Source organism: Protopterus annectens, chromosome 4.part0 (genome assembly GCF_019279795.1).
Source record: "Protopterus annectens isolate FY-2018-M chromosome 4.part0, PAN1.0, whole genome shotgun sequence".
Lineage (NCBI taxonomy): Eukaryota > Metazoa > Chordata > Ceratodontiformes > Protopteridae > Protopterus > Protopterus annectens.
This window is the reverse complement of record NC_056733.1, coordinates 1473160775-1473175973: the sequence shown is the minus strand read 5'-3', so window position 1 is coordinate 1473175973 and position 15199 is coordinate 1473160775. Positions and strand designations below refer to the sequence as shown.

Here is a 15199-nt window from a genome sequence, read left to right as displayed (position 1 = left end):
AATACAGGCAGCATCACCAACTAATAATTTAGTCTGTAGTGAAACAAACCTGTGTTGCACTACTAACTCATTCAAGCCTATATTACGTTTTTGTGTACTTCCACTTAATAGCTCCTTATGCAATCCAGACCCTTTTGGGTCTGCCTTCTTTAACTAACTGACCTACCACATAATAGGCAGTATTATAAAGGGCAAGGAGTAATTAACGAAATTATACAGACTGGACTATTTGTCATGTATTCATATTTATCTTCATATTCTCATAACCGAGAGACCTACATGCTATTGAGGGGTACAGTGTGAAATTAGGAGACAGTAACATTCATTATCGATCTCCATTTATATCATGATATACTGGAGATATTGCTAGTTGTTTTATGGTAATTATGAAAATAAGCAATATTTTCATATGTACTTAATACTTCAAAGACCAATTGCATGGCATCAAGTGAAACCTTAGATGTTGCTGAAAAAAGGCAGTCATTAATATTTGCACTGGAAGCTGCACATTGTGAGGGATATTCATTGTTATTTGTACAGCTAATTATACAATCAAGCATATGTACTGAATATTTCTATAAACATTTCAACATGTACTCAAGAGAGGAATTTCTTGCCATCATGTGAAAACTTGTGTATGGTTAACCGAATTATTCTAACATATGCCTAGGTTGTCTAGTTTCCATGATATGACAATTTGTTTCCGAAATTCCAATAAAAAATACAATGATGTGTTCGAGTACAATAAACTATACCTTAATATTCCTGAAATGACTATAAATATGCTATTATTACTGTAAAGAATACTGTCTGATGATAACATTGCTATTTCTACAGTTTTAGTAGCTTTTACTGTTCACAAAATATTTACATTTCTTTACCGTATGATTTTTAAGTTGATTTTTCAGAAAATGGTCTAGAATACAATCATGTCTGTAGGCTGCTAGAAGTGTGACATTCCACAGCATGTACGTGTTACTGAGTTAAGTCTACTCAACTGCAATTTAAAAAAAAGTGTTGAAACCATTAAAAATGATCATTGAGGAGTGCTTACACAGCAAAGCATGTTGGCAATGGGTATAAAAATTCTTGATTGCAATACATACAAAGTTTGCATGGTGGATCTGCCACCATAATAGGACAAATAAATACTATCTACAGCACAATCCAAGGACTTACAAGTATGCCATACAAGAATACTTGGTGGGGAAATCATACAAACAGAACAAAATGTTCCACTCATCTTTAAGATCCAAAATGCTTAAATTCACCCAGTTATGTGCATACCTTAAAACAATATATATGATTAAAAACATCTGAGAAGCACTGATTACATTAGTCTGTGACCACATAAACATCCTTCACCCCAACCCCTAAGCAGCTTTGTAGCTTTTGCAAGGCAGGTTGCTCCCTGAGTGTGCATTGTCAGAGGCCCCTAAAACGACATACTAGCGGTCTATAAAAGCCTTCAACAGTACTCGGTCAACTGGCTTCATAACCTAAAACGGATGACACCCAGTGCATTCTAAAAATCAATATGCTTAGCACAAAGCAATTATCAGCTACAGTTCTGCAGTCAATGTTTTCAAGTTTCTGAAACAGACACATTTTACCACCTCTCCTCACCTGATCAGTCAATTCACAGTTAATGAAATCTTTAATAAAAAAGGGAATGGATAGCACTGGCAGCAAAAATTAAAACGAATGAAAATGTCTAATTAGAGTTATCAATAACTACTATACGAGAACTGTACACTGTAAAAAGTGAATTCAAAAATTTAGACAATGAACAGTAATTGATTTTTGTTTTCAAATGTATCTGTTATAGTGTACAATATTACGCCGAGCAATGGAACAAATTTGCTAGTTAAGAAAGAACAGAACCTTATTTTGAAACGTGTTTGCCTGAATGACCATAACATAAGGAAACTACCTTAGTGAACACTTGGCCACTTTTACAACAAAGGTAAGGCAACAATGTTGCACATATTAACTACAGAAAAATGCATAGTCAGAAGATCCACCTCCTAAATGTATATGCATAGGCACTAGTACAACACACAAGTAAATCTATTGCAAGATCATACCTCTTAGCATAATAAATCCGGACAAACCCTAATATAAGGGGGGGGGGTGTAAAGGCCCGAAAATAGCGACGCAATTTAAATACTAAACCTAGACATTTGCTAGAATAACATGATTTGTGTTAACATGCATTTTTCTGAAGTATATGAAGTCTGAAACTCAAGTGTATGTCATTTTAGTGACTTCAGTACTCAGCGATCTGCCAGAAAAGCACACATTAAGGAACCTACCAAAAATATGGACAGTTGACAGGGTATACATACACGATTTAGAAATAAAATCCAAACATCTGGGCAATAGCGAGAGCTCCAAAAGATTATATATCATCAACAGCACCTCCTAGTCCTCACCATAAATGAAACTGGCAGAATTGTAACACCGCTCTGTACTTCAGTCTCACCTGGGCAGGTGTAACCAAGTAAACGGAAATGAGTTATTTAAAATGAAAGCCTAGCCGCGTGTCACAAATCAAATAAGGCCGAGAGTGAGAGAAAAAGTCAAGCTGTGGTACTGATCGGGAAAGGGGCCAGGGCTACCCTTGTCTGGCGAAGGTTTAACAGAATATACTGATAACAGAAAGAAACATAGATCATGAAGACAGGAGATAGTTGGTAAAAGTTTCTAGCGTGTACTGCAGTATTTCTCAACTTCCTACTAGTTTTTCCTCTGTGTTATTGGGAGGATAAGTTTGAGCCATCCCTCAACAACCCCTCCCCCACTCATCCCACTGGAGCAGTTTGTACACTCTTCTCGGACCCACATCAGCTGGCCAAGCAGTTTTAACATGAGTTCCTTCCTAGCTTTTAGCCACTGCCCCACCCCCACCCTCACCCTCACCCTCACCATCACCCTCACCCTTTAGATTACTCCTGCTTCCTAGCTGCGTCTACCAAGACAAATTCCTACAGTCTCTTCTACTGATGACCTTAACCCTTTAGCTCTGGTCTGCCTACCTCTACAAGCAGTGGGCTGATGCCTTCAGCAAGGTCTCTTGGTTCTTTAAATGGCTGATGAATATGACTGGTGACGACTCTTACTCCGCTGAACAGCAGCACCGGCAATCAGGACAAGAATCACACTCAGGAGAGCCAATGGAGAACAGAACCCGGGACCAGTGGTCACGTCTCTCTCTCTGCGCAATCCCGAGCCAAAGAAGAGAAGAAAAGTTTTACTCCAAAGTTATTTCTCATCGCCTGCTTTGGCGCTTTCTCCTTCCTAATATAGGCAGACAGTGTGAATAGGCAGCAGCAGCAGGCCTGACATCAGAGTCTTCCTCCCTCCCCTTTTCATAAGAAAGACTTGCTTGCACACTTTGAGTCCTACTGTTGTGCAGGAAGTTCAGCGAGGACTTTAACCGTGCTGTAGTAATCCCCTGTGCGCCCCCACCCAGTGTACATGCATTCTTATTTTATTTCCTAACTCTGCCTGACACGGGGAGGGGGTACCATTCTATGCTGATAACTGATGTAACTTTTGCTGGTTTGATGTTTTAATTTCTTACATGCAACACGCTTTCATTTAGACAAAGTAGGTCGTAAATCGACACGTATGCCTCCGGTAATGCTCCACTGCGGTCAGTGGTGAATAAAAAAATAAATGAAATAAGCCCCAGGCTGATGATGAGTATGTATAGGCTGTTGTGCCAGACAGTACCCATCAGGTAGTTCATTACACTTACTATGGACTGGGGTCGGCATCACACTGTGAGGGGATTTCTGTCGCACCTTAGGAAATATATCTGTTGCAATTAAGTTCTGGTTTATGAACTCCTTTCTTGTACCTTTGGGGGGAAGTACAGGAGGGTTACTATCCTCACAAGTTGTGGTTCTAAGAATAGAGCACTTACACTAACGTTCAGGCTCTTGTTACCGCAAATAATAAGCAACAAGGGTTGAGTAGTACAGAGTCACAATAACAAGAATTATGCTGCGTAACGTATGAAAACGGTTATATTTGCCAACTAGTTGACATGCAAACAGCTTGAGAATAGCATATTGCCAAGTTGCCGTCCTTATGTGCCATTGTGACTGATATTCATCTTTGTAAACGAATTAGATTCTCTCTTTTCCGGTGTCTTACTGCTTTCTAAAACTGCTGTTTTACAGCAGCACGTTGCTGCTAGAATCTCCAGCCATCTGCAGCTAAATAATGTTGGTGTTCTTTATATATTGTGCCACCCTGTGCAAGGCTCTTTCCATTTCTTCCAAGGTCGCCACTGTAATATGAATTTAAATGTACCAGTGTGTGCATCTGGTTACCAAACTACAAACAAAAGTACAGCCATAGTTTTTATGTTGCTTACTTAGTGTGGTGCATAATAATAAAATAATCAGAAACTAAATTACACTGTCATAATGGAATGGAGGAAGGTCCAACTTTGTACAGCCTAAGGTCATTACAAAAAAAATTGAGGGATGAAACTGTGGGTTTGGGAGTTGAATTGCTTTGAAGGAAGAGGATACTTCATTATGTAATGCTACATTAAACTTGGAGGAAAGGGATACTGCTAGCCAACAAGTAATTAAAAGGAAGAGAAAAAGAGAGTTTGAAAAACAGGAAACTGTGAGTAGTATGGAGAACTTTGACTATATATGATGCCTGTGTAAAACATATTTACATGTATGTGGTGTGTCTGTGGGATATGAAGTTGAAACTGCAGTTGAAAACAAAAGTCTGTTTTATTCATTGGTGGGATGAAGCGGTGTGGATGTGTGATACTAAGAAATGTTTAGTCATAGTTTAGTAATTAAAAGAGGAACAGATATTAGGGTGTCATACTTTTATAGCTACCTCTGCTGTGAAGGCTGTTTGCTGAAATATATGGAAGGTTGGTGGTCATTTTAGAGTGTCAGGGAGTATATGTTCAATTTTTCTTCTTCTTTCGGCTTTTTCCCAGATAGGGGTCGCCACAGTGGGTCACCTGTCCGCTCATGAGTGTATATGTTTCAGACCCTCCATTATTCGTCAATGAAAGGAAAAGTATTTGAGAAAATATTTCCTTGTTTGTTGATGATTGTAAATATTTTAGTTGGGTAATTTTAATTGTGTTTTGAAGAAGGTGTGGGAGGGGTAAACTCTGACCTTGTGTTCAAGAAAGTTGACACGTTTTTTGTTTTGCTGGATTTTTTTTGTTGTTGAAGGAAGACTACGTGTGTAAGAAGGCTTTTGTTGAAGCATACATTGATTATATTTTTGGGATGTTGAATATTAGCTCTGTTCTCTACAGACAGGCTTTTCTGACAATAGAGCTTTGTGGTGTTTGGTGAGTGAATAAGAAAACAGATGAGAATGTGAGTAAGGGAATATTTACAAAGGATACAGAGAGTCCATGTGGGGACTCAATCCATGATTATATAAGAATGTTATGGAAGGATTAGTTAGGTATACAGGACTTTTATAGGACTTGGACTGATTGGCATGAAACTTGTAAATTAGAAATTGCCTAAAAATATAAGATTTAGTTATGAAGAAAGAAATGGACATGAGGTTTAAGAGATTAACAAGCTTCCCCTCACAAAGGTTTGGAGAGTGTAGAAGCACTGAAGTGCGGATGTGGTAGGTGAATGAAGAGGGGGATGAACCTTCGGGATAAGAAGCGGTGATGAGAGGCAGGAGAGAAGAAATTTCACCCATATTAAAAATTTTCTGTTTAAAAATGAAGGTGTTAAGCATAACATTGTAAATAGCTTTGAAAAAGAGGTAAATGGTATATAGAATATTGCAGGAAGCTGAGAATAATATTGGTTGTTATGTTTGAAATGAGTAGAGAGTTTGGTGTCTTTCTGAGGAACGCTACATAGGTTATTGAAGCCCTGTTTAGAAAAGTAGATTGAGTTTTAAGAAATGGATAATGTTTCTAAGGAAGGTAACATTGTTAGTGCTGATACAACACCATGTATGGCTCTCATAAAAAAACCTGAACATTGCTAAAAGGTTATTTGAATAGTATTAATCAGTGGCATATTGAGGAATGTGTTAATGGTAAAGTGAGAGAGGATATTCTCTGATTCATCTGAAAGAGAGGAGATAACCAATAGTTTATTAACGGGAGACAATTGATGTAAATATAGATTACAAGTAATTGATGAAAATATTGTAAGTTAGGATGAGAAATGCAGTGGATAGTTGATAAAGAGGATGGTTGCTTGATTTTATTTGTATTTGTTTACTGGGGTAGAGTACTGATCTCCATGACCATTTTCAGACTCAGTTCAGGAATGCTGTCTGGTTAGGTGACTTACAATCACACTGTTAGGTAATGGATACGGTGGAAAGTGGTCGATAGCATAGACAGGGAAAGGCAGAGGGAACACTGTTGTTTGTGACATCACTAAGGCCCTTGACAATATTTTTTTCTGACTCAATTACTGAACATATTGAAATATTTTGTTTATGATGGCTTGTTTATGAGAAAAATCAATGCAATAAGTCACCCAGTATAAGGATCTGGGCGTGTGTCCTTATCAAAACCTCATTCAGACAGTGAGAATGTTAATTTGCTCTTTGGGTATGCATACTGAAGTGCTGTGACTCCAATGGCCAGTTGTGTGATGTGCGATATTACTCAGTTATGTCACTTTGGATGTTGGGTGTTGCAAAGGTGGCACATGTTCTGAAACTTAGGCAACTTTCTTGCTTCTTTAAATTCACTGTGATTACAGTTTGTGCAGTTGTGACAGCTTGCAGAATTCATGACAAAGCATTAGAATCATAATGGCATGTATTGTCTACTTATGGTCATCTTTTCTTTCAGCAAACTTAAGAAAAATGTTAGCATGTGTGTTTGAGTTTGCAGAGAACATATGAAAGTTTTTTTTTTTAAGAAAGCCATACTCAACTCATCCTTAAATGGTGTTATATGTTTTCACATGATCATTTTTTTCAGCATTAAAACTTTTTTTCATTGATGTTATTTAAAAAACTCTACTTATCAAAGTATCACATTAATGGCAGATGGTCTCTAATTATGTGACTTACCAGTTATTTATGACTGTAGATGAAGTAGGAGAAAAATCTACACAGCTGTGGCATCTTGCAAATGGACACATGAAAGCAGGACCATACTAAAACTGTAATTCTTTATGTTGCATCCTATGTTTATATTTTTCCTACAGTAATTAATTCATTAATTAATACATAGATACAATTGTAAGAGCAATTCTGAGCTTGCAGCAAACATAGAAAAACATCATGCCATAATAGTGTATGTTGTTTGCTCATGTTTATCTTTTAAATTTGTTTCTTTTTAAAAAAAAACATGAACTAATCAAGCATATTTTTGTATGGAAAAACAGATCATTTAACAAATGCAAAAAAGAAGATGTTTTTACATGAGGGGGACAGAATGCAAAAAATTGTGGACCAGAATGTTATAAATGTAAAAAGGTGGGATGTTTGAGGGGTAGAATGTGAAGAGAGAGAAAATGAAGTAGTTTGGAATATAACAGAGGAAGTAACGGAACAAAGTAAAAAGGATAAAGTTACAGAAAAGGAATTAAAAGCAGAAAGATTGTAAAAAAAGATAATATTACTGATACAGAACAAATAATGCAAAAAGATAAAGTGAAAGAAGATTTAAATATAGAAAATATTGAAGAAGAAGAAGAAGAGTCGGGTTTAAGTGAGAATGATAATGTTAAATGGAATATAGTTAAAAAACAAATTTGACTGGTAAAAGAGTGAAAGAAAAGTATGAATATAGACGACCTCAAAAAGAAAAAAATGAAAGGGAAAGGATGAATACTTATTATTTAAAGTAGAGGTATGTGTAAAGTTTTGGCATTAAATGTGAATATTTTTAAAAAGTTGGAAAGAAGGATAGGAATTTTGAAGTGGCGTGAAAAATAGATAGTGATGTTATAATACTAGAAGGTATTAGATTTATGTCAAATTAGAAAGATAAACTGAAATGTGGTGGCAAAAATGTAATATAGAACTTCAGGAAAGAGATCTGTTCAGCAATACTTATATAAAGATACAATTAAAGTGCTAGATGTTACATTTGTCATAACAGGCAGAATTACTGTTATTGACATAAAATGCAGGGAATATGTTTTGAGAATTATTGCAATTATACATATACAATAAAAAGGGAGAGGGGATAGATGTTCAGAAAGCTAATAGAATATGTAGCAGTTAATGTGGAGATAACTGTAGTAGGGGACTTTAACTGCAATCTAAGACAATAAAACAAAAAGGCTTATGATGTTAAATTGGTGAAGGACATTATAAAATATGGACAGTTAAAAATATGGAATCTGGAGACTTGGATGTATAGAAGCGGGGAAAATGAACAGAAATAGATTATTTTTATTGTCACAAAGTTTAGTAATAGTTAAACAAGGATTATTACTGACAGGGTTTTCAGATCACAGGCAGTCTGGATTGTAGTAAAGGGAAATGATTATATAAAATAGGGAAACGTATAAAAAGAATAAATAAAGTGAAATGGGATGCTATGAGATTATGGCAAGTTCATGTAGAAATGAGAGAATTTTATAAAGATTGGTCAGAATGGTGGTTAAATTTTAAACTGAAATATAAAAAAAATATGTGACATGGGAGGAAGAGAAAATATGCATGGGAAAATAAAATATAAACATTTAAATGACATGATTGTCTAGAAAAGAATGATGAGCATTTCTTTATTAAGGAACAGAAACTATATGAACTGAATAAGAAAAATATAGAACATTTATTATGCAAACATACTTTTCGAAAGGAAAAAAAAAAGAAATTGTACCATATTTAAGCAAAATAATAAAGAGAATAATAGTGTAATGAGGGAAATGATTCTTCAGGTGTAATGCATATTACACAAGAGGAGATTATGAATATAGTAAAAGAACATATTAGGACACTATTTAAAGAGCAGAGAACAAAGACATGGAAAGAATGGAAGGTACATACATTTTCTGACATACAGAGAATAGGGACTTAGAAAAATATATAAAAATAGGATAACTAGAAAAGGTAATAAATGTAATGAATTTAGATTTAGCTGCAGGACCGGATGGAATAGAATACAAGATGTATAAAAATTTGACTGTAGAGCAAACATGGTTTATAAAGGTATGAAATGAATGGTTAAATAAAGGTTTTAGGTATAAAGAGCTATGTAGTGGTATCATTAAGTTTATATGTAAAAAAAGTAGAGAAGTAAGAAATATGGAATTGGAAACCAATTGTATTAAATAATACAGATTATAAGATTTTCATGCAAATATTACAAAAAAGGATGGAAGAAAAAGTAGGTCATTTTGTAAATGAGCATGTGTTTGGTATAAAAGGTAAAAAAGCTCAAGATTTATTATTGATAATTAGGAATTTAGTAGATGATATAGTAGTTAGAAATGTTCAGGCAAAAGTAATGGTAGGAGATTTAAGCAAATCATTTGATTCAATTCATCACACATTATTATGGGATATATTTGATTTACAAAATATAAGTAAGACGATTAAAAATGTGAGTATGTCAGCATATAAGTGCTGTATACTGAAGATTATGATAAATGGATGGTTGAACAAAGATATAAAGTTAGAGAAGGGTATTAGGCAAGGATGTCCATTGAGTGGTTCATTATTTATATTAGTAATGAATGCAATATCTACATAGATGAATAAGGAGATGGATGTTATGAGTTATATTTCTAATGAAGGGATACAAATGTCCATTTTGTTATATTATGCAGATGATATTATCAATACAACAAAAATGAAGCAAGTATGAATGCAGTTATAAAACAAATGCAATACATTATTCAGGTTATTGGTTTCATATTAAATAAAGACAAAAGTTAAAAGTTTAGGTTTTGAGGGGAAATAGTGGAGTTAAATTTAATAAGGATAAAATTAAGATCCTTGGAATAAACTTTGGGTAACAAGAAATTATAAATTCCATATGGAAAGAAAAAAAACAGAGAAAATAAAACAAGTGTGTGTTTTGAAAGTCTTTTAGGCATTCCTTTAAAAAGAAAGTTTATTTAATACGTTCTGTACTGTAAGCAAATATTACTTATTTAGCTAATGTCTTTAGTGTTCCATTAAAGTTAGAGAAAGATGTATATAATAAAATAGTTTCTTTTATTTTGGGATCAAGGTTGAACCCTGTGAAAAGAGGCGTGTTATATGTGAAAAATGAAAAAGGAGGTTTATGGTTAATAAACTTATGTACAGTAATAAAATGTTTAAAGGACAATGAGATTTAAACTAAACTAAAATATTAAGGTTGAAATATAACACAGAATGGGTGACTTTTTTTAGTTCAAAATAAGGAGTTGTAATAAAGAAATGGAAAATTATCAAGATACGATTATTTTATGTAAAAAAAAACATGAAAGAATTTGCTAATAATACAAAAGAATGCTATAAGATTATGGAAAGATATTATAGGATATATCCATGGAAGGAATTAAACATTGAGAAAAGGAATGCTATTATTGCAAGAATGAAAAAATGTAAAGGACATCTAGAAGGTCAGGATTTTTATGGAGGTTGTCTGTACAAAAATTATTGAAGAAGGTGAATGTGTCATAAAAAGTATAAAAGACAAAGTTTGTTTATGTTATGGTGAATTTGAAACTTGTAAACATATTTTTTTTTAGAATTTGAAAGATCAGAAATGTTATTAATTATGGTTTATTTATTTATTGACATTTGTTGACCAGGAAAGTCCACTGAGTCAAAAAGTCCCATTTTCAGTGGAGACCTGGGGAGAAAAGCTCCACAATTACAGACAATTTAAATTTCAGTTTATACAGTACAAGCATGTAAAAAAAAAGCATCAGTAATTGTAGACATTTTTAAATTTCATATCAGACATTATTAAATGTACCAGAGTCAAAAATGAAGAGATCATAGACATAAGGTTGACATGCATCAAGTAGGACTTTTCAATCAGTATCCCTTGGTCTACGAAAATTATAATTGAACATTACATGGAATATTTTATATATAGTAAAGTTAAATTAAATAGTAAAAGTTAAACTAAATAGAAATAGAGGGGTCACTGAGGCTTACAGAGGGGAAAAAGATGAGTATTAAGATGTACAAAGGAAAATTGTTACAGTAAGTAGCAAAAGATAATTTAAAGGCGGTTTACTCATGATAGTATAGGAACAAACTTGATTATTGAGATGGAGCTATTTTAGTGTTTTTTGAATGTTATTATTGAGTCTAGATGCGTAATAGAGTGAGGGAGGGAATTCCATTGTGTAGCAACTGCATGGGAATAAAGGCACTGTCCGTCTGTTTTGTTGGGTTTAGTTACACATAGGAGTTGTTTTTTGGAAGACCTAAGGTTATGATTTGGGGTGTAAGCTTGTATTATTGTTTGAAGGAAGGGGCAATAATTAGGGTTATAAAGCAATCTGTGGGTAAAAGTATGCTGGGTATATTGTAGGTAATGGGGGAAATCAAGACAGCTTATAGATTTTATGGCTAGGCAGTGATGAGTGCAAGTTGGCATATTGGAGACAAACTTCGCTATCTTATAGTAGCATGACTGTAATTTCATCAAAAGAGATGTGTGTAGGTTGGTAAAGATGGGGATACCATGCAGAAGATAAGGCAGACATAGACTGTTTGCAAGTGTTAGCTTGGTGGCTTTGTCCAAGTAGAGTTTGTGCCTATAGAGCTTACCAAGTTTAAAATCGGTCGTTTTGATTGTGCTGAGTATATGATTTTCATACGTAAGTTTGTCATCTATAGTTATTCCAAATAGTTTAGCATTCTTTACAATTTCAATTTCTGTATTGTTATGTGAGAAAACTTTAAAGTCTAGAAGGGGTTTGGATGAGAAGAGTGAAATCTTATTTTTTTTTGGGATTCAGTAGCAGTTGGGCCTCAGTAAGCCAGGATTCGATGGCAGTGAAAGCATTTTGCATTAACTTTAGGAGACCTGAGCTGTTATTAGTAGATCTGATTATGGTTGAATCATCTGTGTATTGTATAAGTGTACTCTGCAGGGATTCTTGATGGTGATCGTTAATAAATATATTAAAAATTAAAGGTCCAAGGATAGACCCTTGGTGCCTCCACTGTTGTTATTTAGATATTCAGATTGCTTGCTTTGCCACCTGACAGATTTTTCTCTATTATTAAGATAGCTATGGAACCAGGTTATGGTATGTCGGGAGCAGTTTATGGTCTCTAGTTTTAGAAACAGTTTAGAGTGGGACACTGTATCAAAAGCTTTTGATAAGTCTAGAAGTATAACTGATGCAAGTAGGCCAGTATCAAGAGCTTTGTTTACAGTGTTGGTAAATAAAAGTAAGGCTGTAGTTGTGCTGTGTACAGGACGAAAACCATGTTGGGTGGGTGCTAGTACATTATTGTCTGTAAGATGTTTTAGTAGTTGTGAATGGATACACTATTCTAGGATTTTAGAGACTGGAGAAAGTATAGATATGGACCAGTAGTTAGATAGGTCACTGGTGTTACCACCTTTGTGTAAGGGAGTAATAATAGAGTTTTTCCAGAGTTGTGGGATGTAGGACTCAGCGATAGATTGATTTATGAGACTGCTAATAGGGAGAGCTATAGAGTCTGCTGCAAGTATTAGGTATTCTGCTGGGAGACCATCTTTAGAGGGGAGCACGGCTTTAATTTTGAAAGCAATTTACGTACTAGAGAGATGGGTACAGGTTGTAAATTAAAAGGAGGAATGTATGGGATATTGTTAGAGTTGCAATTATTATGGGGAGAGTTTGGATTTGTGTGATGGAGAGAGTGATTATTGTTGTTACTATATAAGTTGGTTCTTTTAATGGTTTGTGAGGCGAAATCATTGACAAGTTTTTGGATAGTTTCAATAAAGTGCAAATTGAATGCCTGTGCAATACTGTGTGGGTCTTTACCATTTGAAGGGGATGGGTTGTACTGGGTACCAGGATTAAGAAGAAAGGAAACAGACATCCAGAACATTTTGGGGTTATTATGTTGGGCTGAAAGCTTTGTGGAGAAATACATATTTTTGTCACTGATTACCTGCTTTTTGGCAATGTTGCGTAGTTGCTTATATTTAAGTTGATTTTGTGGGGGTTTATTTTTAAGCCAGGCTTTCCATGTTTTTCCTTAGTAGTAAGTAGCTGTTTAGTTTGTTTAGTTAGCCAAGGGGCGTTATTACACTTACTTTGTTTGGTATGTATAGGGGTGAGACTGTTTATAGCTAGGAAACATGTAAATGAATTTAAAGACATTAATTTAAACGTGGACATGATTGAATTTGGGTATTGTGATGTCCCTGCTCTGTCCAGTAATCAAAGAGTCTCAATCCTCACCACAGTCACTTGTGAGAGATGTTCTCTTGGAACAAAAATGGATATACACAGTATTTCCAGATGCAGCTCTCTTCACCAAGCACAATTTCCCTTAAGAGCACACAGGGAACATACTCAGCCATTGGTCTGGGTTTCTGTCTCTCTCCCCAGGCCCCAAATAAGACTTCCCACTGACGCAGTTGTAGGGCTGAGTCCTCAGCTGAGTATTCCAAACCAAGTCCTCTACCACCCTCTCTGTGAAACCAGTGCTGTGTGTCCCTGCTCCAAGTAGCTGACACACATACTCTTTGAGATTTGATTTACACACACACACACACACACACACACACACACACACACACACACACACACACACAGACACACACACACACACACACAGATCTGGGAAATGCTGGTACAGGTTTACTAGCTATGCTCCCTCTGTGCAGACTATAAGGTAGGTACTGCCACCAGGATATTCCAAAGCCAGCTACTCTAAGGCTCTTTCAAGGGTAACCAATTATACTGAGTAAAATTAGTACTAATACAAATGGTAGTGTTTGACCAATGCAGGAAGGCTTTCAGGATTGGCCACAGTATCACCAAATAAATATAAGTACTCTCAAAGGTTAAAATATTCTCTAAAAGACTTGGCACAATAAAAGTTAAAATATATTTAATAATAAATTATAAAAGAACATGAACATACTAAATATCTATTTACAATAAACACCAGATTCTCAGACACAAGAAATATTAAAAATAAAACAGATGGATAGATGCACACAGATACAGAAAAACAATATTTAACTAACCTCACTATATTTTTCTGACTGATGTAAAGAATTTTCTGTCCCCTATTTCACTTACTAAAGCAATGAAAAATGATGTAAGAGAGTGGTCCTTCCTTTGTCAGTTTTCACAAACAGACTGCTCTGAGACATTTGTCTAATCTAGTAGGAAAACATCATTTCAGTGCTAGATTACAGAATTAGATCACATACATCTGGCCATCTGACTCTGGTTCCCACACTACCCCTCTAATAGAAACTGAACCAGAAATTAGAACATGCGTGTCATAATGCACACACACATACAACTTTGCTAAGATGTGTTATAGCATCTGGAAGCTATAAAACCATTTCAAAAGCTTCCACCCTTCCAGGGTAGCAATCACTTTACAAATACCACCAAAAAAGAAAGACAAAAAATACCACTAGTGACAACAGCCACAATCACAGAGTAACGCTGATAGAAAATATATTTATTGCACTTAGCGCTTCGGCTCCCTGGCCTTTACTGTTGTCGCTAGTGGTACTTTTTAGCAATCACTTCACCCCTAAGGATAATACAGTAGGAGTCCTAGTCCTGGTTTTTACAGATATTTTGTCTGTGACTGCAATCAGAACTGTAAGATACAATATGGCCTAAACCAGTTAATTTAATTTCAGACTATTTTTCAAGGTTAGCTAGACTGGGATTAACTTCTTCTCTTCCAGTATCCTCTGTTACAATATATTCATTTTAACAGTTACAATATGGTCTGACAGACAGATGTATTTCTTTTCTGTACAGTAGGACCCACTGTTGGTACATTTTTAACACAAGCAGCTTTACAAATATATTTTCAACACAAGCACCTGTACAGATCAGTTTGATATACACATGACATAATTCTTTACAAAACTCCAGCTAGATATGTTACACATCCACTCCCCTACTTCTTCTGGCATACAGTGGATATAAAAAGTGTACACACCCCCTGTTAAAATGCCATGGTTTTGTGATATAAAAAATGAGACCACAATAAATCATTTCAAAACTTTTCCCACCTTTAATGTGACCTATATACTTGT

At 35.1% G+C, this 15199-nt stretch overlaps 1 protein-coding gene across 3 annotated transcripts in view; it reads right to left on the bottom strand.

Moving 5' to 3' along the window:
- Nucleotides 1–3473, bottom strand: part of LOC122799918 (PDZ and LIM domain protein 7-like) — a 1210551-nt gene extending 1207078 nt beyond the window's left edge. Inside the window, exon 1 of one of the 3 annotated variants that reach the window (XM_044069316.1) lies at nucleotides 3039–3473. The gene's annotated coding sequence lies outside the window, so the exon portion shown is untranslated. Of the gene's footprint in view, nucleotides 1–2315; nucleotides 2684–3038 lie in introns of those variants that run through there. The other 2 variants (XM_044069320.1, XM_044069318.1) reach the window with 2 other exon arrangements.
- Between the last annotated feature and the right edge of the window lie 11726 nt (nucleotides 3474–15199).